Here is a 5,130-nt window from a genome sequence, read left to right as displayed (position 1 = left end):
CAAATAGGAAAAAAAACTGTAATTGAATATGTAATTTACAGATGAGTATTTGGGAAGTAAAAAGGGAATTTATTGATGTGGGAGACATTTTTCGAAGGTTTATTAAAGTGTTGCAATATGACATTTGGCAAGGAAAATTATTGGATGGGAAAATTAGATCTGTTTATAAAATGAGTTTGTTGACCCATTGAAGTTAATTCTTTGAATTGTTGTTTAATTAGCATTTTGAGTTCAAATTGGAAATAGTTTGGTAGAGCTTTGGTTAAAACCTTTGGTTGCAGTGTTTTGGAACAAATTGATAAACCGTAGGAGGTTGATAAGAATAGAAACAAATATGGACCTAAAATAGAAAGATTGTTATGATGATATGAATAATACCGAGATTAAAAGAATGAATCAAGTGCAAATGAATAGTGAATACAGTAGAATTAAGATAATGGCATAACGACAATGTTATGAGTTGTGTCAATTACAATATCAGTGAACTCATATCACCACGAGTGACACACTGTTAGGAAAAAAAAAAAAGAAAAAAAAAAAGAGGGAAAAGAAAATGTGGAGAGGAATTATGGTAATAATACATTATGTTTAATTTGTTGGTTTGGGAAAATTGTTGTTGGGAATTAGGTATTCCCGTTTGTGATTGTAATCATATACAATTTATTTTCTTAGAGTAGTGCTAAAATACCTGCATGAGTTAATTTTTGAACTATATTAACCTGAAAGCAATTGTGGATGCTATTTTTAGTTTAGTAATAAAATACATACCTGATTGAATATTATTTGTGTGACGCATATAAATGAATATAACTTTTGTGTTAAGGAAAAACAACAAATTGTTGAATGTGAAACTGTCGGAAGATATACATGATTATGCTGATTTCATGGTAAGATGTACCCTATCTGATTCAGTGTGTGCGGAAAGCAGATTCAGATGTGACTGAGCATAAGGATAAGACGAGATCACATTTTGGAGGGATTGCTAACGGAATTGGGAAGAAGTTCGAGAAAGAAAATTTGTGGCTAAAAAATGAAGTTAATCATGGCATACACCCTCTTTCTCAAAGAATGATGAAGACATTCTCCCGTGTAACTTGGAGATGAATGCTTACCTTCACCAAGGAAATTTATGTGACCATTTGCCTGGATCACACTGCAACATATGAAAGAAAGGCGATCACTTACTCTTGTTCGAAGGCTTCGAACATTCACCACATCAGAAGTTGCAGGACAACGACATTTTACCTGCAACCCCTGTGAAATGCGGGGACATATGTTATTACTTCACCAACGTCCGGGGAGCCAGCATGGAGCTGCAAACCAATGGCTGTGCCTTTTCACAACAGCTGTGCGCGATTCTGCGGGTTGCTCCTGGTAAGGACCATGAATGACCTGAACACCATGGTCCCAACATCATTGTGGATGCATCCGGCATCCCTGTTCCACATCTTGCTGGCCAATCAACATTACACCAACACTTGCATTACAACAACAACACAATAATTTTCATCCCACCTATATATGACCATTTCCATCCCACCAATATATGGCCATTTCCATCCCACTGATATATGGTCATTTCCATCCCACCAATATATGGCCCTTCCCATCCCACCAATATATGGCCATTTCCACCCCATTGATATATGGTCATGTCCATCCCACCAATATATGGCCCATTCCATCCCACCAATATATTGTCGAAGCCGGATATGACATTTGGGAGGCAATACGTCAGTCCGAAGCCGGATATGACACATGGGAGAAACCCACGTCAGTCTTCAGCCGGATATGATATTTACATATATGTACTTGTATATATTTACACAAAGCACATTTGCAAGTTATGGTGGCCGAGTGGTTAAGGCGTTGGACTTGAAATCCAATGGGGTTTCCCCACACAGATTCGAATCCTGTCCATGACGTTAATTTTTCTTTCCATCCTCTGCTCTGTGTTCAGAATGTCAGTGTGGTTCAAATCCCGAATGAGTCATCACAAAGACTTAAAAAATGGAACGTGCTGCTTCCTTGCTTCATGCTCGCCATTTTAAAAGGAGAAGACACAGACAAACAACTGAAGGTGAGTAACACGAATACTAAAAGCGCAGCCTTCTCTGGGCCGAATGGTCTCTTCCTGTGTGAAAGTTCCTCATAATGGAATTCATCTTCTATCTTCTATATTGTTGCAGATCCCGGTTCGTCGACGTACTAAGGGGGGTTTATGATCCAGTTCTCCCTCGAACTCCGGTTCCACAGGCCATTGACCCAAGGGACTAAATTCGTGATCGACGGGTTGCTGAGCAACTCCGATCGCCAACCTCCCAGGCACGCGCCGAAGAGTTTGCTGGTCAATTAATCCCAAATACCTTCAAGACACGTGGCCGAAGAAACCGGGGATCGCAACCCTCACTTCCCACACTTTATTGCATGCCGAGTGGATTTGCACAGTGTGGAAAGCGGCGTTACCTGACGTGATTTACGGACCTGATTCAAGCCAAATTCGGTCTCGGATGATGCTCGGCCAATGGAGAAAAGACGTACCCGAACAGGTTTGAAAGTAACAACAAAAATGTACAGCCTTTTATTTAGAAGTAAATATAAAAAGAGACGAAGATGCAACCTTATTCATTCCTTACCTACAATAAACCCCACAGGTGCCTTGACACTGTCACGCACAGGGAATGACACACTGGTTATTGTTGTACCGATGTACGTGCTGGAAATGACTCGAGGGTGGCTGCTGCTCTGCGCAGCACGCAGCCCGATCCTCAATCCGGATATGCAGCCTGATGAGGTATCTGGACGACGAACTTAAACGCAGGCAGATGAGTTTCAGTGCAGGTTTGATGAGCTTCAATATGAGGGGCCAACGCTTGCAGGTCAGATCAGATAGACAAAAGGCGTGCGCGAAGTCAAAGCTGATCAGGGGTGTCGGCGAAGCAAAATGCAAGAGCTTCGGTGAAGCCAGAAGCAAGAGGCTGGAAATGCGATGGGCGGGGGTTTTTATCAGATCCGAAAAGCTTCTCGAATGTTCCACAGCCTCAATGTTCCATTGGCTGAGGTTGGTCATGTGCTGGCCTTCAATCCCTCCTCCCCCTATAAAGGTTTCAGTCCTCCTTCCCTCTTTCATTCGGGAAGGTTTCACAACCCATTTGTCGCTTGCTGGTGACGTGTCCCCGACCCCTCATTGGTCACGTGGGCTTCGCTTTTGGCCACGCCCTCTCTTATTTCAAAATGTCTTCCTTCAACCACACAAAGGTTTGAAATCCTGCCTAAATCAACGCATGTTGGTCTCGATTATTACACAATGGAAAGGGGCTAATCTTTACATTCAATAAGAAATAACTAACTACTGCAGGCTACATGTTGTCGTGCAATTACCCAAAGGGGGTTTGCCTTTATGGCAAAACCGCAACAATATATATAACAGAAGTTTTTTTTTGTTTGTTTGTCTGCACACGCTAATCTCCTGAATGGTGAAAGATAGGAGGAAACCTCTGAAACAAAAAATGTCGGCACGGGCCCCGGGAAGGTTATAGGCTAGGTGGCGAGGCCGGTCGAGTCCGCCTCGGCCGGGCTGGGCCTATTTCGCAATAAATCTTCTTCTTCTTTCAAAATTATCTTGAAGTACAACTTATTCACTTAATAGGAATATCTGACTGATTGCAACACATGCTTTCAAAATTCTCTCTTTCAGGGAAGAAAGAAAGAACAAGGAATCGTTGAGCACTAACTGACACTGTGCTCGCGTCAGACCTATGTACAGAAGATTAAATTCATTCAAAAAGAACTCGGGAAACACCGGGTGCATTCAGCTCGTCTCCTGTATAAGAGAGATGTCTGTCTGTGTGTGTGTCTGTCTGTCTGTGTCGCCATTTTTCTCAGAGATGGCTGAACAGATCTTCGTCAAACTTTCAGAGGTTCATCAGTGAGTGTCTGGGAGTGTTTTAGGCCAAAAATAATAATAATAAAAATAAACAATTTGGGTTCGTATTTTGGAGTTAAAAAAAAAAAAAAAAAAAAATATATATATATATATATATATATATCTATCTATCTATATATATATATCTATCTATCTATATATATATATATATATATATATATATATATATATATATATATATATATATCTATCTATATATATATATATATATATATATATAATATATATATATATATATATCGCTCGATCATGCCGAAGCCTTTTTAAATTAATGACAGTTATATACAAGTACACATTCGCATAAATAATTACAAAACAATCACCAGACATTTGATCACAAATAAATCAAACAATTCCGGAAGTGTACGAAGTTGGTAGTATGGTTTCTTCCCCTTCCTCTTCGGCATCACACTTAACGCAGTCACGGTATGAACGCAACATTCACCCACCAGTATATAAATGAACTCCCTTCCTCTCCTGCCTCCCCCCCTTCCCCCTACCCCCTTCTTCCCCCTCTCCCCCTCCTCTCCCCCTCCCCCTCCCTTTTCCCCCCTCCCCCTCCCCTTTCCCCCCTCCCCTTTCCCCCATGCCCCCTCCCCTTCCCCCCACTCTCATCCCCTTCTCCCCTACCCCCCACTCTCCTCCCTTTCCTCCCTCCCCTCCCCTTCCCCCCACTCTCCTCCCCCTCTCCCCTTCCCCCCTCCTCCTCCCCCCGCCCAACAACGCCGGTTATTTCTGCTAGTCTTATTGCACGTTTCCAGGCCATGATATAATGTAAAATAGTATTTTGTTTGTTTCCTTTAGAGAAAGACGTTGTGACCTCATTGATCTGCTATTGCATATTGTATTGGAGGTGAGAACGTCAGTGACAATATGTCATGGTGGCCGAGTGGTTAAGGCGTTGGACTCGAAATCCAATGGGGTTTCCCTGCACAGGTTCGAATCCTGTCCATGACGTTAACTTTTTTTAGAGTGTCCATTCTGAGTTTGTGATGTTGGCAGTTCGAATCCGGTCGAGTCGAACCAAAGACTTAAAAACTAACGATGGCAAGTTTTGTTTCCTTTCATGAAGTTCAGTATTAAAAAAGATCGAGTGCAGACAAACAGCCATAAGATGGCAATGATTACCCAGACTTTGATGGACTTCATGGTCTCTTCCTGCGTCAAAGTTCCTTATAATGGAA

The 5,130-nt window shown here is 41.7% G+C and overlaps 2 non-coding genes across 2 annotated transcripts; both read left to right on the top strand.

Moving 5' to 3' along the window:
* The first annotated feature begins 1,843 nt into the window (after nt 1–1,843).
* Nucleotides 1,844–1,925, top strand: TRNAS-UGA (transfer RNA serine (anticodon UGA)). The gene has a single exon. It is a non-coding gene; the product is annotated as a tRNA-Ser (tRNA).
* A 2,896-nt stretch (nt 1,926–4,821) lies between these two features.
* On the top strand, nt 4,822–4,903 carry TRNAS-CGA (transfer RNA serine (anticodon CGA)). The gene has a single exon. It is a non-coding gene; the product is annotated as a tRNA-Ser (tRNA).
* The last annotated feature ends 227 nt before the right edge of the window (nt 4,904–5,130 follow it).

Source organism: Myxine glutinosa, chromosome 1 (genome assembly GCF_964187855.1).
Source record: "Myxine glutinosa chromosome 1, kmMyxGlut1.1, whole genome shotgun sequence".
Taxonomy (NCBI): Eukaryota; Metazoa; Chordata; class Myxini; order Myxiniformes; family Myxinidae; genus Myxine; species Myxine glutinosa.
The sequence above is the reverse complement of the archived record's forward strand: the minus strand, read 5'-3'. Positions and strand labels throughout refer to the sequence as shown.